Source organism: Oryx dammah, unplaced genomic scaffold, assembly GCF_014754425.2.
Source record: "Oryx dammah isolate SB20612 unplaced genomic scaffold, SCBI_Odam_1.1 HiC_scaffold_3, whole genome shotgun sequence".
Lineage (NCBI taxonomy): Eukaryota > Metazoa > Chordata > Mammalia > Artiodactyla > Bovidae > Oryx > Oryx dammah.
The window spans coordinates 6,700,532-6,719,138 of record NW_024070187.1 but is presented as its reverse complement, the minus strand read 5'-3'; the positions used below and the strand labels follow the sequence as shown (position 1 = coordinate 6,719,138).

The 18,607-nt window shown below is 41.9% G+C and overlaps 1 pseudogene; it reads right to left on the bottom strand.

Annotated features, from left to right (window-relative positions):
* Positions 1 to 10,365: 10,365 nt before the first annotated feature.
* On the bottom strand, positions 10,366 to 11,040 carry LOC120861691 (annotated as a pseudogene).
* Positions 11,041 to 18,607: the final 7,567 nt, after the last annotated feature.

Sequence of the window (18,607 nt, the reverse complement as noted above, 5' to 3'; positions counted from 1 at the left end):
TCTTCACCTAGCTTAAATTTCATGGCAAATTAATGTGATCCCTTCTATTTTTTTTTCTTTGCCTTCTTTCACTTAATTTACTTTCTTGGCAAACCTCAGCCTGAGTTAATGCCAACTCTCTGTCAGCTTTACACCTACACCTTTGCAGCTAAGCTTGCTGTGGAAAAATACGCAATCGTGCTAGTTTTTTATTTGTGCATCAACACCGAAATCAGATTGATTATATTCTCTGCAGCAAAAGATGGAGAAGCTCTATACAGTCAACAAAAACAAGACCAGGAGCTGACTGTGGCTCAGATCATAAACTCCGTATTACCAAATTCAGACTGAAATTTAATAAAACAGGGAAAACCGCTAGACCATTCAGGTATGACCTAAATCAAATCCCTTATGATTATACAGTGGAACTGAGAAATAGATTTAAGGGCCTAGATCTGATAGATAAGAGTGCCTGATGAACTATGGAATGAGGTTCATGACATTGTACAGGAGACAGGGATCAAGACCAGCCCCATGGAAAAGAAATGCAAAAAAGCAAGATGGCTGTCTGGGGAGGCCTTACAAATAGCTGTGAAAAGAAGAGAAGTGAAAAGCAAAGGAGAAAAGGAAAGATATAAGCATCTGAGTGCAGAGTTTCAAAGAGTAGCAAGAAGAGATAAGAAAGTCTTCTTCAGCGATCAATGCAAAGAAATAGAGGAAAAGAACAGAATGGGAAAGACTAGAGATCTCTTCAAGAAAATTAGAGAAACCAAGGGAATATTTCATGCAAAGATGGGCTCAATAAAGGACAGAAATGGTATGGACCTAACAGAAGCAGAATATATTAAGAAAAGATGGCAAGAATACACAGAAGAACTGTACAAAAAGGATCTTCACGACCCGGATAATCACGATGGTGTGATCACTCATCTAGAGCCAGACATCCTGGAATGTGAAGTCAAGTGGGCCTTAGAAAGCATCACTATGAACAAAGCTAGTGGAGGTGATGGAATTCCAGTAGAGCTATTTCAAATCCTGAAAGAGGATGCTGTGAAAGTGCTGTGCTCAATATGCCAGCAAATTTGGAAAACTCAGCAGTGGCCACAGGACTGGAAAAGCTCAGTTTTCATTCCAATCCCAAAGAAAGGCAATGCCAAAGAATGCTCAAACTACTGCACAATTGCACTCATCTCAGACGCTAGTAAAGTAATGCTCAAAATTCTCCAAGCCAGGCTTCAGCAATACATGAACCGTGAACTTCCAGATGTTCAAGCTGGTTTTAGAAAAGGCAGAGGAACCAGAGATCAAATTGCCAACATCCGCTGGATCATGGAAAAAGCAAGAGAGTTTCAGCAAAACATCTATTTCTGCTTTATTGACTATGCCAAAGCCTTTGACTGTGTGGATCACAATAAACTGTGGAAAATTCTGAAAGAGATGGGAATACCAGACCACCTAACCTGCCCCTTGAGAAATCTGTATGCAGGCCAGGAAGCAACAGTTAGAACTGGACATGGAACAACAGACTGGTTTTAAATAGGAAAAGGAATACATCAAGGCTGTATATTGTCACCCTGCTTATTTAACTTCTATGCAGAATACATCATGAGAAACGCTGGACTGGAAGAAATACAAGCTGGAATCAAGATTGCCGGGAGAAATATCAATAACCTCAGATATGCAGATGACACCACCCTTATGGCAGAAAGTGAAGAGGAACTAAAAAGCCTCTTGATGAAAGTAAAAGAGGAAAGTGAAAAAGTTGGCTTAAAGCTCAACATTCAGAAAAACAAAGATCATGGCATCCGGTCCCATCACTCCATGGGAAATAGATGTGGAAACAGTGGACACAGTGTCAGACTTTATTTTTGGGGGCTCCAAAATCACTGCAGATGGTGATTGCAGCCATGAAATTAAAAGATGCTTACTCCTTGGAAGGAAAGTTATGACCAACCTAGATAGCATATTCAAAAGCAGAGACATTACTTTGCCAACTAAGGTCAGTCTAGTCAAGGCTATGGTTTTTCCTGTGGTCATGTATGGATGTGAGAGTTGGACTGTGAAGAAGGCTGAGCGCCGAAGAATTGATGCTTTTGAACTGTGGTGTTGGAGAGGACTCTTGAGAGTCCCTTGGACTGCAAGGAGATCCAACCAATCCATTCTGAAGATCAGCCCTGGGATTTCTTTGGAAGGAATGATGCTAAAGCTGAAACTCCAGTACTTTGGCCACCTCATGAGAAGAGTTGACTCATTGGAAAAGACTTTGATGCTGGGAGGGATTGGGGGCAGGAGGAGAAAGGGACTACTGAGGATGAGATGGCTGGATGGCATCACGGACTCGATGGACGTGAGTCTGAGTGAACTCCGGGAGTTGGTGATGGACAGGGAGGCCTGGCATGCTGCAATTCATGGGGTCGCAAAGAGTCGGACACGACTGAGCGACTGAACTGAACTAAACTGAAGCCACTTCAGTCATATCTGACTTTTCTGGGACCCTATGGACTGTAGCCCACCAGGCTCCTCTGTCAATGGGATTCTCCAGGCAAGAATACTGCAGTGGGTTGCCATGCCCTCCTCCAGGGGGTCTTCCTGACCCTAGGATTGAACCCATGTCTCTTACGTCTCTGCATTGGCAGGGGGTTTCTTTACTACTAGTGACACCTGGGAAGCCCGCAAATTTTTTTTGTTAATGTATTTAAATTCATTAGAAGAACTGAAATGAGCCCCTCGTGTGACCCAGGAACCCTGCCACATTTCTTAGTCTATTCAGACTATCCCCAAACCACAACTTCTCCTCTCTCCTCAAATATCCAATACTCCCTTCCTCATCCTCACACTCCGTTGATGACCTTGCTTTGTATTACTCTGCAAAAAGGGAAAAAATGAGTAGAAGAGGCCATTCAAAAGTTCACACAGCACATCACTCACCAGTATCTTGCTCCTGCTTCGATGGATGAACTGCTTGAACTACCATTTAAGCTACTCCTGCTTCCTGCACAGGATCCCACCTCATCGACCAGGTAGTTCACCAGCTCTCTCCTGCATAACCAGCTTTCTTCATTTCTACTGGATCATTCCCATCAGAATACAAACACGCTTTACATTCTCCCATGCTTAGAAATTAACCCACCCTTGATCTCACATCCCTCTGAAATACTGTTTCTGTTTCTCATCCCCTTTATAGTGTAATTCCTCAGATGAGTCGTCCAAATCCACTCACTGACTGTACTCCTGTTCTGAAACTACTCTTTTTCTTTTTATTTTATTTTATCAATGTATTGCTGATTTACAATGTTGTGTTAGTCTCTGATGTACAGCAAAGTGACTCAGTTACCTATATTTTCTTTTTTTCACATCCTTTCCTGTTATAATTTATCACAGGATATTGAAGACAGCTCCCTGTGCTATACAGTAGGGCCTTACTGTTTATCCATTCTATTTACAAGTTTGTATCTTCTAATCTCAAACTCCCAATCCATCTCTCCAATAGCCCCTCCCAGCCCCGTGGCCACCACAAGACTCTTCTCTATGTCTGTGAGTCTGTTTCTATAAGAAACTATTCTCAACAAGGTCCTATTCTTAACTGACCTCCACACAGGAAAGCCAACAGTCATTGCTCAACTCCCATTTTACTCATACCATGAGTACCATCACTCTCTTATCTGAAAGCCCTTCTCGACTTTCAGGATACCACATGCCTCCTTACTTCACTTCTCAATCTCCTCGCCTGGCTCCTGATAGTTTTCCTGGTAGATAAATGTGGACATGCCCAAGGGCTCACTCTTTGATCCTATTTTCTGTCTATATGTTGTCCCCTGATATTAGCATCCAATCTTGTGGCTGTAAGTGTCACTGTGACAGCTCCCATATTTGTTTCTCCAGCCCAGATCTCTCCCGAGAACTCCATACTCGTATAGTGAACTCCTCACTCAACAATTAACAATTCTATGTGAATGTTTAAATGGCATCTCAAACCTAACATGTACCAAACTATGTTCCTCAGTACACCTCCCCTCAAACTTGCTACTCCTTAGTCATCATCTCAGCAAATAATCAAAAATCTTGGAGCCATTTTTCTCATACCATTCCCTTTCTCTTATATCCTGTATCCAATCTGTCATCAAATACTGTCCCCTCTACCATAAAAATACATCCAGAGTTGAATCATTTATTTCTTCTGCTAGTACCACTTGGCCAACATCACTCTCATCTGAATCAGTGCACTAGCTTAACTAGTTTTTCCTACTCCAACCCTATTTCCACCACTGCTCTTTCTCTGCTCAGTCACTGACATGACTTTTCAACATGTAAATCCAAAGTCATATCATGTCGCTTCTCTATTCAAAACTCTCCAATGGCTACCAAATTTCCTCAAACAAAAAAACCTAAAAACTGAACAATGACTTATAAGGCACTTATAGGTAGCTTATTACCTTTCTAACTTCACTTCCTACTTCCTTACTCCACTCCAGCCAAACTGATCTCATTTCTGTTCCTTGACTTTACCAAGTATGTGAGTTATTGATGGCTGAATAGCAAATTACCCCCAAACTTACTCACTTAAAAAAACCTCATCTCACACATTGGTCAGGAAATCTACGTATGACCCAGCTGGAGTCTCTGCTTCACCATCTGTCACAGACGGCAATAAACGGCTACAGCTATAGGCATCTCAAGGCTCGGCTTGTTTAAAGATTCATTTCCAAGCTTGCTTACCTGGCTGTTGACAGGATTCTGTGAGCTATTGGTCTGGCAGCCTCAGTTCCTTACTGGATGTGGGCCATAGGTCATTCTCTGTTCTTTGCCACATACACCCCTCCAATACAGGATTAAGAGAAAGAACGGGGCAAGACGCAGGTCAGAGTCTTATTACCTAACCACGGAAGTAACATCTCAACTCTTCACCACTCCAGGGAAGGGGACTGCAGCAGGGAGGGAGACATGAATGGAGCTCACTGGGAGCCTTGTAAAAGGGTGTCCACCACACAGGTTTGGTGCCACTCAGGAAGCACTGGTCGCTTAGACCATTCTTCTTCCAGATAGCAGCATGTTTCACTCCCGCACTTTCTTCAAGCCTTTGACCTAATGTCACCTGCTCAGTGAGCCCTTCCATGAACACTCTTTTTAAAATTACAATCCCTACTCCTCAAAGACTTTTCATCCTCTTCCTTATTTGACCATATAATTTACTTATTGTGGTTGGTTTCTATGCTGTCAACTTAGTTAAGCTGGTAGTACATTTTCACTTTCTTTCCTGCAGCGTTCTGGGATAGCATGAGCCACAGAGGCATTCTGCCTGGGATATGACAGGTGGAAGCGGTCACACACTTTCAACCAGGAGGGCCAGTGCAGGGTACAAGGCATTGCTGCGCACCGTGCACGCTGTCGCCTCTTCTGTCAGCTCATCTTGTAGGTGTGGGGCAGCAGCCAGGCCCCAACCTTCAGCTCCAGGGCTTCTCTTTCAATTTCAGCAACTCTTGAGTCTGTGACAAAGGACTGGCTCCTCGGGCAGATCACCTCTGTCTTCAAAGGTGAACTGTGGGAAGCAGGGAGAAATCAGTGCAAATTCCAACCCATTCCCCCGGGTCCCAGCTCATCCTTGGAGTCCCCTCCACCTAACCATTCGCGATTTGACTTTGGGCAGCAGTCCTGCCCCTCTGACAGCTCCAACATTACTTGATAGCTTCTTTCTGCCATTAAAATCTATAAGCTCTGTGAGTAAAAACTTGGACCTGCTTTGTTTACTGCTCTTACCCCAGCACCTAGAACAGGGCCTATGCATGGTATGTAGTAGGAATTAATTCCACATTTACTAATGAACAATTCTTAAAAATATCAGGTACTAAGAATAAACATCAAGGGTGGCAAGAAAAGGGAGAGACTAATAGATGTTCTAGAAGAAAAGCTGCTGTGAAAAATAAAAACTGAAATGTGTCTTAAAGGGTGGATAGGAAGGAAATATCATCTACAGCATGAAATAGCATGAAAAAAGTAGAGAGGAGCATGCTAAATGTAACATACATTGTATGTTGTCCAGGGATGAGGAATGTGACCTGGGTAAGCCATTACAGTCTCTGTAGCAGGTGACTAATGTGGAGAAAACACAATTTCATTCAATTTAACCTTTCAGGAATATACTCACTTGACTGGAAAGGGGGAATTAGAAAAGTAGGGAGACAACACAGATTTGTTGTCTTAGATTAGCAGTATGAAAATAGAGAAAAAAGGTAAGATGTGAAACTACAAGAAAAGAAAAAAGGTTATAACATTATAACTGTATAAATCATTAGTGGTTTGTTGACATATCTGACTCTCCTCCTAAACACATAGCATGGTTCCATTTCCCCACCCTTTTGCAGTTATGCATGGCCATGCAACTTGCTTTGGTCCCAGAAATATGAAGCGATGTGACAAGGCCCACTTCAAAATGGAAGCCTATAATAACAAGTGTGATTCTCTGCCTTCCCTTCTCCTTTCATGTTGCCTAGAAACATTACAAAAGGGAAAGTCTCACTGGTCTGAGTCCCTAAATGGCCAAGAGCATGGCGAGAAACAAACCTTTCTGATTTTAAGCCACTGAGACTTTGGACTGTTTGTAACTGTAACACAGCCCCACCCATTCTGATTGTGGCAGCTTTAACTTAGGTTGACAAGCACTTACATTTCCCTCTTAAGAGATGAACCTTAATTTCCCTCCCTTTTTGTGTGAGCTGAAGTTAATAACTCACTTCTAACAAGTGCATGCTTGTGCGTGCCAAGTAGCTTCAGTCATGTCTGACTCTTTGCGACCCTATGGACTATAGCCCACCAGGCTCTTGGGATTCTCCAGGCAAGAACGCTGGAATGGGTTACCGTGCCCTCCTCCAGGGGATCTTCCCAACCCAGGGATCAAACCTGAGTCTCTTAAGTCTCCTGCACTGGCAGGTGGGTTCTTTATCACTAGCGCCACCTGGCAAGCCCTTTTTAACCAGTGATAGTGCTTAACTTCTCAGACTAGCTCATAAAAAAAAAACATTGGGACTTTTTGTCTCTCGGATCACTCACCTTGGGGAGAACTGAACTGCTGTAACTTGAGGACGCTCCAGCAGCCCTAAGGAGATCCACATGCTGAGGGTTTGAGTCCTCCTGCCAACTATTAGCATTCACTTGCCAAACTGGGAGTGAGCTTGGAAGAGGATCCAAGAAGATCCCACAGCCCCAGCAACATACTAACTGCAACTTCTACAGAAGTTGCATAAGATGATAAAAACTCATTGTCTTAATCCGCCATGCTTTAGGCTAATCTGAGACTCAGCAATAGATGACAAATATGTTGAATGATATAGAAACACACTAGAAATTGAAAATGGAGGATAGAAACAGAGGCTCTGTGACAAACTACAAGGGTGGGATGGGGAGGAAGATAAGAGGATGGTTTGGGAGGGAGGGGACGTGTGTACCTATGGCTGATTCTGGTTGATGTTTGACAGAAAACCGCAAATTTCTGTAAAGCAATTCAATTAAAAAAAATAAAGTGGAAAAAAAAATAAATCAAAGATAACTCCAAGGCTTTGAGCTTGGAATAATTTGAGAAAATTGTGATTATCACTGACTATAAGTTACTCAATTTCATTGTAGTTTTGAGGCAAGGGACATGTTTGATTAACAAACATTTGCTGGAGTCTTACAGACAATGGCACCCCACTCCAGTACTCTTGCCTGGAAAATCCCATGGACAGAGGAGCCTGGTAGGCTGCAGTCCATGGGGTCGGTAAGAATCGGACACGACTGAGGACTTCACTTTCACTTTTCACTTTCCTGCATTGGAGAAGGAAATGGCAACCCACTCCAGTGTTCTTGCCTGGAGAATCCCAGGGATGGGGGAGCCTGGTGGGCTGCCATCTATGGGGTCGCACAGAGTCAGACGCAACTGAAGCGACTTAGCAGCAGCAGCAGGTGGCGCTACCTGTAAAGAATTCGCCTGTCAATGCAGGAGCCATAAGAGACGCAGGTTTGATCCCTGGGTCTGAAGATCTCCTGGAGGAGGGCACAGCAGCCCACTCCGGTATTCTTGCCTGGAGAATCTCACGGACAGAGCCGCCCGACTGAAAAAAACAAATGCCCAGAACCGAAACCAATATTTAAGTAACGATAACGGAGAGGGAATTCATTACGTATTTACTGATGAACAATTTTTAAAAATATAAGGCACCAAGAGTAAACATTAAGGGTGGCAAGAAAAGGGAGAGACTAAGCGATGTTCTAGAAGAAAACCTTTTTCATCTCCTCTTGTCTAGACACTATACTTCTATTACAGTTTTATTACCAGCAGTATCACACTGCTGCTGCTGCTGCTGCTAAGTCGCTTCAGTCGTGTCTGACTCTGTGCGACCCCACAGATGGCAGCCCACCAGGCTCCGCCGTCCTTGGGATTCTCCAGGCAAGAACACTGGAGTAGGTTGCCATTTCCTTCTCTGGTAAAGAGAGTGCATGAAAGTGAAGTCACTCAGTCGTGTCAGACTCAGCGACCCCATGGACTGCAGCCCACCAGGCTCCTCCATCCGTGAGATTTTCCAGGCAAGAGTACTGGAGTGGGGTGCCATTGCCTTCTCTGATCACACTGCTAGTACACACCAATTGCAAGTTTAAGTTTCCTAAGTATTTTAATGTGAAAATAGACTCACGGGCCATTTCCTGACTATATTTTCTCCCACTTATCTCAACATTCATACGAGAGATGTACAGTTATGTAAATTTTGTTTCCCTGATGATTACCAAAGTTTCTACACTAAAACCCTAAAAAGGAAGTAGTATAGTTGAAGAATGAGTATTCTATAACAAATGTATAGAATACAGTTCATGTATCCAATGCAGAATTTAAGTATTTTCCAACAATCATTTTACCAGTCTAACGGCTCCACCTCCACTCTATCTTTAAAATCCTTAAACTAAACTTTGAAAGTGAAAGTGAAGTCGCTCAGTTGTGTCCGACTCTTTGCCACCCCATGGACTGTAGCCCACCAGGCTCCTCCGTCCATGGGATTCTCCAGGCAAGAATACTGGAGTGGGCTGCCATTTCCTTCTCCAGGGGATCTTCCCAACCCAGGGATCAAACCTGGGTCTCCTGCATTGCAGGCAGATGCTTTATCCTCTGAGCCACCAGGGAAGCCCTTAAAATCAATTTTTAATTCCTCTATTACCACGTTCTCCCTCCTGAGAATTCACTCTAAGCCTCAAAGATTGAACAGCAGCTAAATTCATTAGATGTGATCTTGAATCCCCTCAAATAAATGTAGAAATATTGCCATCTTAGCCACAGATTTCACACAGAGGAGAAAAATCATCACAAATGTGCCACGTCTTAAAATGAAAATAAAATAAAAAACAAGACTTTTATCAAGCTTTATTGTAAAAAGTTTCAGATTTACAGAAAAAGTTACAAAAATGGTACAGGGAGTTCCCAGACAACCCTCATCCAATGACCCCTATTGTTAATATCTTATAATAGCATGTATGCCTGCAGGCTCAGTCACTAAGTCCTGTCCAGCTCTCTGCAATCCCATGAACTGTAGCCCACCAGGTTCCTCTGTCCATGGGATTTCCCAGGCAAGAATCCTAGAGTGGGTTGATATTCCTGACCCAGGGATGAAACCTGCATCTCCTGTGTCTCCTGCTTTGGCAGGCAGATTCCTGACCACTGAGCCATCTGAACGGCACATTACTATTAACTAAAGCCCACACTTTTGGCTTGAGATCCCACATTGCCTTTAGTCATTACGTCTCATCTCCTCCGGTGTTTTCCATACTTTGTTTTTCATGAGCATGATAGCTGTGAGCACAGTTTAGGGAATCCTAAAGTATGTCCATCAATTTGATGTTCTTTCTCAGTTCAAGTTTAATAAAACTACAAAAGATCAAAAGTGATACCCTACTACTGCACACATCAGCTGCTGCTACTGCTGCTGCTAAGTCGCTTCAGTCGTGTTCGACTCTATGCGACCCCATAGATGGCAGCCCACCAGGCCTCCCCATCCCTGGGATTCTCCAGGCAAGAACACTGGAGTGGGTTGCCATTTCCTTCTCCAATGCATGAAAGTGAAAAGTGAAAGTGAAGTCGCTCAGTCGTGTCCGACTCGTAGCGACCCCATGGACTGCAGCCCACCAGGCTCCTCCATCCATGGGATTTTCCAGGCAAGAGGACTGGAGTAGGGTGCCATCGCCTTCTCTGGCACACATCAGCTAGCCTGCTCCATAACATAGCTCAGGCCTTCTTCAGAGGAAGAAAGGCTGGCCTCCCAGCCCCTGAAGGAAAGGCCAGTGCTATCCCACACATCTGGACTGAGAGTAAGGTGTGTTTTCATGACAACAGTACAAAAGAGGTTTTGTTCTCAAGGTCACCTACTGCAGCCTGGCCCTAAAATGGCCCCGCACTCACTTCTGCTTAGAGAAATATTCTTTGCTCTGGGCATCAGGCTTCTTGGTATCACCACCAGGCTTCCAGCCAGCTGGCACATGTCCCCATGTGTGTCAGTGAACTGGAAAGGCCTGAACTAGTCTCAGTGTCTCATCCACAGAGCAGCCAACAGGAAGGTCGTTTACGGTAATCTGTGGAAAGATACCTTTATCGTCAGTAGTAAAAAGGTTCCTGATGAGAAGCTTTCATCAGCCTTTAAGACCCCACAGTACTGAGCAACGGTGTGCTTGGGCTCTGATACCAAGGGAATGTGCATGGCCCCCAGTCTTCCTTGTTTCTTGGGTATGTTGATCCATGCCAGGCGACAGAAGTGAGAATCCACAGAAGCACCAGTTACTTGGCAGTTGAGTTTCTTAAATTCTTCTGCCCTAAAGCAACCAGCTCCATGAGGCACGCAAAGGCGAAGTCAAGAGGGTAAAAGAAGAATCCAACGTATCTTCCTTTGTGGTCAGACAGACTGATATCTTTGAACTGACCAGCTGGCATAATGGTTGTTGCTCTGAACTGGGGAGCAGGATGTCCAATTTTAACATTTCCTGAAGACATATTGCTATTGGCAGTTCTCAGAGAGAAACCACACAGCCCAGTCAGGAGGAAGACACCCATCAATTTTATTTTGGCTGATGCTTTTCTCATGGATAGACTGAGATTAGGGCTTTGAGGAAGAAAAACACAGAAGGAAGTAAAGTGTTGTCATCATATCTTAGAGGGTTCGCACTATCAATATGACTTATCAGTGTTGCTGATATTGCTTACCTGGCTTAGACAGTATTTACCAGATTTCTCTACTGTAAAGTTCAAGCTGGTTGTAGAAAAGGCAGAGGAACCAGAGATCAAATTGCCAACATCCACTGGATCATGGAAAAAGCAAGAGAGTTCCAGAAAAACACCTATTTCTGCTTTATTGACTATGCCAAAGCCTTTGACTGTGTGGATCACAAGAAACTGTGGAAAATTCTGAAAGAGATGGGAATACCAGACCACCTGACCTGCCTCTTGAGAAAACCTGTATGCAGGTCAGGAAGCAACAGTTAGAACTGGACATGGAACAACAGACTGGTTCCAAATAGGAAAAGGAGAACGTCAAGGCTGTATATTGTCACCCTGCTTATTTAACTTCTATGCAGAGTACATCATGAGAAACACTGGGCTGGAAGAAGCACAAGCTGGAATCAAGACTGTAGTGAAAAATATCAATAATCTCAGATATGCAGATGACACCACCCTTATGGCAGAAAGTGAAGAGGAACTAAAAAGCCTCTTGATGAAAGTGAAAGAGGAGAGTGAAAAAGTTGGCTTAAAGCTCAACATTCAGAAAACAAAGATCATGGCATCTGGTCTCATCACTCCATGGCAAACAGATGGGGAAACAGTGGAAACAATGTCAGACTTTATTCTTTGGGCTCCAAAATCACGGCAGATGGTGACTGCAGCCATGAAATTAAAAGACGCTTACTCCTTGGAAGGAAAGTTATGACCAACCTAGATAGCATAATCAAAAGCAGAGACATTTCTTTGCCAACAAAGGTCTGTCTAGTCAAGGCTATGGTTTTTCCAGTAGTCATGTATGGATGTGAGAGTTGGACTGTGAAGAAAGCTGGGTGTCAAAGAATTGATGCTTTTGAACTGTGGTGTTAGAAAAGACTCTTGAGAGTCCTTTGGACTGCAAGGAGATCCAACCCCTGGATCTCCTAAAGGAGATCAGTCCTGGGTGTTCATTGGAAGGACTGATGGTAAAGCTGAAACTCCAATACTCTGGCCACCTCATGTGAAGAGCTGACTCATTGAAAAAGACTCTGATGCTGGGAGGGATTGGGGGCAGGAGGAGAAGGGGACAACAGAGGATGAGATGGCTGGATGGCATCGCCCACTCGATGGACATGAGTTTGAGTGAACTCCGGGAACTGGTGATGGACAGGGAGGCCTGGTGTGCTGAGATTCATGGGGTCGCAAAGAGTCAGACACGACTGAGCGACTGAACTGAACTGAACCCTTTGAAAGCAAGTTGCTAAGCACAGCCCATATTCAAGATGGTATTGGGGTAGGGATGGGAAACTAAAGTCCATCTCCTGGAGATAAGTGACTTTTTAGAATAAATGTAAATTTTACTCAATTTCTGAAATACATATTGAGTACCTCAAAGCATCTGATAATGCAATTAAGTGCCCATTTAACATGAGTCACTATGCTAGGCATTTCAAATAAGTGTTAAGACACAGGAGTTTATAATGTAGTTAGGATACCACAAGAAACATGCTGGTTAAGTACTATGTGTCACAAAAAGGGAAAAAATAAAATCCAGTTGGAGTAATGAAGTAATGAAAAGTTTCTCAGAACAAAAAATATTTAAGCAAAGTAAAGCTGAATATAATATTGACAGATGAAAACAGATGGAAATTCACATCCATTTATAATTTTAAACTCTCAACAGTGGACATAAAGAGAATGTACTTCAACATAATAAAAGCCGTATATATCAATCCCACACCTAATAGCATACAGTGAAAAACTGAAAATTTTCCTTCTAGTATCAGGAATAAAACAAGGATGTTCACTCTCACCACTTTTATTAACATAGTATTGGAAGTCCTAGTCAGAGCAATTTGGCAAAGAAAAGAAATAAAAAGTATTCAAATCGGAAAAAAAAAAGTAGTAAAACTGTCACTATTTTAGAAGACATGACTTCATATACAGAAAACCCAAATATTGCACCAAAAATTGTTAGAATAAATGAATTCAGTAAAACTGCAGAATACAAAATCAACAAACAAAAATCTGTTACATTTCTATACATTAATAAAAAAGTATCAGAAAGAGAAATTAAGAAAACAATCCCATTTACAACTGCATCAAAAAGAATAAAATATCTAGGGATAAATTCAACCAAAGAGGTTAAAGACTGTACACCGAAAACTATAATACACTGATGAAAGAAACTGAAGACACAAATAAGTGAAAAGATTGTCCATGCTCATCGAGTGGAAGAATATTGTTCTAATGTCCATACTATGCAAAGCAATCTACAGATTCAACAGAACAGAGATCTCAGAAATAACCCCACATATACACAGGTAATTTATGACAAAGAAGCCAAGATTATACAATAGGAAAGAACAGTTTTCTTCAATAAATGGTGTTGAGAAAACTGGAAAATCATATGCAAAAGATCAAAAGTGGGCCACTATCTTACACCATATACAAAGATGAACTCAAAATGGATTAAAGACTTGAATATAAGACCTGAAACCATAAAACTGCTAGGAGCAAAAAGAGGTGGTAAGCTCCCAGACATCAGTCTTGGTGATGATTTTTTGAACCTGATCCCAAAAGTAAAGGCAATAAAAGCAAAAATAGGCAAGTTGGACTACATCAAACTAATAAGTTTCATCACAGCAAAGGAAACCATCAACAAAATGAAATGATAGTTTATGGAACAGGAAGAAATATTTGAAAATCATATGACCTGATAAGGAGGTAATATCCAAAATATATAAAAACTCATAGAATTCAATCGAAAAAAAATCCAATTAAAAAATGAGCAGAATACCTCAATAGATATTTTTCCAAAGAAGACACAAACAGCCCAGAGACACCTAAAAAGATGGTCACTAATATCAGAAAATGCAAATCAAAAATATAATGAGGTATCACATCACACATTAGAATGGCCATTATCAAAAAAGATAAGAAATAACAAGTGTTGGTAAGAATGTGGAGAAAAAAGAGCTGTCATGCACTATTGGTGGGAATGCAACTGGTGTAGCCACTATGGAAAACTACATGGGAATTCCTCAAAAAAATTAAAAATATAGAGTGTGATCCAGCAATTCCACTCCTTGGTATTTACTCAAAGTAAACAAAACCATGAACTCAAAAAGATTTATGTATATGTATATGATACATGTACTCAAAAAGATATATGTTCATTTCAGCATTATTTTCAATAGCCAAGATATAGAAACAATCCAAGTGTCCACTGATGTATTAGTATGAACAAAGAAAGATGTGGTATATACACACACATGGGAATACTAAGCTATAAACAAGAATGAAATCTTTCCATTTGTGACAACATAGATGATCTTAAAGGTATCATGCTAGATGCAATACACTGGACAAACATTGCGTGATCCCACTGATGTATGGAATAGAAAAAACAATAGATTCATACTATAAACTGCCAGTTACGAAGCAAGTCCTGGGGATGTAATGTACAACACAGTGACTATAGTTAATAATACTGTACTGCATATTTGAAAGGTACTAAGAGAATAAATCTTTAAAAATTTCTCACCACAAGGAAAAAAAAAACAATTTTATAACTGTTTATGAGGATGAAGATTAACTAGACTTACTGTGGTGATGATTTCATAATATACACAAATATCAGATTATTATGTTATACAACTGAAACTAATATGTCAACTGCAGGAAGGAAAAAAAAAACTAGATGGAAAGACATCCAAGATGGAGAAAAGAGCATAAACAAAATATAAGAGTGCTCTCTCATTTATTCAGTGTTTTTGCACTGTAACCCAATGGAAACATTCATTTTAAGATCTTCAGTAAATTTCCATAGCTTAGCATAAATGAGTGGTGCTTAGTCTCCCCAAAATTCATTATGTCGATGTCCTAACCTTTGGTACCCCAGAATATGACTATATTTGGAGATAAGATCTTTAAAAAGGTAATTAAGATTAAAAGAAGTCATTAGGACAGACCCTAATCCAGTATGACTGAAGTCCTTCTAAGAAGCTATAAAGATATAGGCAGAGAACAAAGACAGAACTATAGATCAATGGAACAAAATAGAAAGCCCAGAGATAAATCCACATACCTATGGACACCTTATCTTTGACAAAGGAGTCAAGAATATACAATGGAGAAAAGACAATCTCTTTAACAAGTGGTGCTGGGAAAACCACCTGTAAAAGAATGAAACTAGAACACTTTCTAACACCATACACAGAAATAAACTCAAAACGGATTAAAGATTTAAACGTAAGAGCAGAAACTATAAAACTCCTAGAGGAAAACATAGGCAGTACACTCTGACATAAATCAAGCAAGATCCTCTAAGACCCACCTCCCAGAGTAATGGAAATAAAAGCAAAAAATAAAGTAAATGGGACTTAATTAAACTTAAAAGCTTTTGCACGACGAAGGAAACTATAAGCAAGGTAAAAAAGACCACCTTCAGAATGGGAACAAATAATAGCAATCAAAGCAACTGACAAAGAATTAATCTCAAAAATATACAAGCAGCTCATCAATACCAGAAAAATAAACAACCTAATTAAAAAATGGGCCAAAGAACTAAACAGACATTTCTCCAGAGAAGACATACAGATGGCTAAGAAACACTCAACATCACTCATTATCAAAGAAACGCAAACCAAAACCACAATGAGGTACCATTTCATGCCAGTCAGAATGGCTGCTATCAAATTCTACAAACAATATATGCTGGAGAGTGTGTGGAGAAAAGGGAACCCTCTTACACTGTTGGTGGGAACGCAGACTAGTACAGCCACTATGGAGAACAGTGTGGAGATTCCTTAAAAAACTGGAAATAGAACTGCCATACAACCCAGCAATCCCACTGCTGGGCATACACACCAAGGAAACCAGGACTGAAAAAGACACATGTACCCCAGTGTTCATCACAGCACTGTTTACAATAGCCAGAACATGGAAGCAACCTAGATGTCCATCAGCAGATGAATGGATAAGAAGGTTGTGGTACATATACACAATGGAATATTACTCAGCCATTAAAAAGAATGCATTTGAGTCAGTTCTAAAGAGGTGGATGAAACGGGACCCTATTATACAGGGTGAAGTAAATCAGAAAGAAAAACACCAATACAGTACATTAATGCATATACATAGAATTTACAAAGATGGTAATGACAACCCTATATGCAAGACAGCAAAAAGGACACAGATATAAAGAACAGAGTTTTGGACTCTGTGGGAGAAGGCAAGGGTGGGATGATTTGAGAGAATAGCATTGAGCTATGTATATTATCATATGTGAAACAGATGACCAGTCCAAGTTCCATGCATGAAACAGGGCACTCAAGCTGGTGCACTGGGAGAACCCAGAGAGATAGGATGGGGAGGGAGGTGGGAGAGGGGTTCAGGCTGGCAGGGCAGGGGTGGACACATGTACACCCATGGCTGATTCATGTCAGTGTATAGCAAAAACCACTACAATATTGTAATTAGCCTCCAATTAAAAATAGTTTAAAAAATGATATAGGCACAGAGAGAACAGGATGTGAAGAAACAGGGTCATCTAAAGTCAACCAGAGATCTTTGAAGAAAAAAACCTATGGACACCTTGATCTGACTTCTTGTCTCCAGAACTGTGAGAAAAGCAAATTTCTGTTGTTTAAGCCACCCAATCTGTGGCATTTTATCATATCAGCCTTAGCAAAATAACACAGATGCTCAGTTACAGATTCTAAAAAATCACACACATTTTGGCAAAATTCCCCTCTTGTGATTTCTAATTTAAGCATTGTCATTCAACAGCTCTTTCTATTCAATAGTGACATGAAGAGTAAAGGTGGAAAAAGTGATATAAGGCCAGCCTTAGAAACAGCTTTAGCTCTTTCAAATTAAAATTTATTATGCCCTTATAAACTTGTCCATTCCCAACCCTAACCATAACAAGAAATTTTACTCTAATTTTAGCAATTTCAAGAGGTTTCAGGGATCTCTTTTGTAGCACTTTATTCGCCGGGTATTGTTGTTATTTAGTCACTTAGTCCTGTTCCGCTCTTTGCAACTCCATGGGCTGTAAACCACCAGGTTTCTGGCCATGGGATTTCCCCGGCAAGAGTACTGGAGTAGGTTGCCACTTCCTTCTCCAAGGTATCTTCTCAATCAAGGGATTGAACCTGCCTCTCTTACACTGGCAGGATGATTCTTTACCACTGAGCCACCTGGAAAGTTCAGACCTCTTCATAGCAGTATGCCTGCCAACTGCTGCCACACAGCGCTCCAACTTGTCCGCTACTAAGTAAAAGCTTCACCTAGATCCACCTTTTTGTTTCACACCAGGTGAAAACTAAACGGGAAAACAGAAAATAAATTTCAGTGGCATTTAACAAGCACAAGTGCTCACTCAGTCCTGCTGACTCTTTGGGATCCCATGGACTGCAGCCAGCCAGACTCCCGGGTCCATGAAATTTTCCGGGCAAGAACCCTAGAGTGGGTTGCCACTTCCTACTCCATGTACACGCCTAGGACTAAAAGTATTCCTAAATAATTTCCTTTTACAAAAAACAGATCTATGCTTTACTTTTACCCTTAAAGAAACGTAAGTCAACGGATGTTAAGACCCAGGTGCGCTCTTTCAAGAGTCAACAGCAGCTCTGGAGACGCCAACTGTGGACCACAAACTGTGGGCGAGCAGGCAACAGAGGAAACGTTCACACACGCACGAAAAAGCGTCTCCCGCACGCTCCTGTTGTCTTCTAATCTGTGCACAAATTCGTGTGGCAAGGCTTTCGACAATGAGTACAAGAGATCAGACTCCCGAAAAACAGAACAAAATAACTTATTGTAGACCACTGACACCTGTGCTTCAGAAACAGTAATTTCAGTGGAATAAGGGAAGCTACGGGCTTCCCTTGTAGCTCAGTCGGTAAAGGATCTACCTGCAGTACAAGAGAGCCGGGTTCGATCCCTGGGTTGGGAAGATCCCCTGAGAAGGAAACGGCTAGCCGACTCCAGTATCCTTGCCTGGAAAATCTCATGGACCCAGGAGCCTGGTGGGCTGCAGGCCATGGGATCGCAGAGTCGGGCACGACTGAGAGACTGACTTACGGGAGATACGAAGTTTTTTAAGCAGAGAAAAAAAAAAAAAAGATAGTTCCACAGAAATCAACCTAACAAAAGGTTAAGAATAAAAGAACTAGCGAACCTGGCGTTTTGGCAACAACAGCGACTTCTAATGTAACTGTCCTAAGTATACAAGAAACGACACAATCTTCCTCAAACAGCGGACGCGCGAGAGCGGAAGGATCTCCTGGTCGGGCGAGAACTGTGTGTGCGCATGCGTCAAAGTCAGCCGCCGCGCCAGCCGGGCTGATCTAGAAGACGCGCGAGAAGGCAGAACACAGAGGAAGGGGCGGGGCCTGCGTGCGCATGCGTCAAACTCAG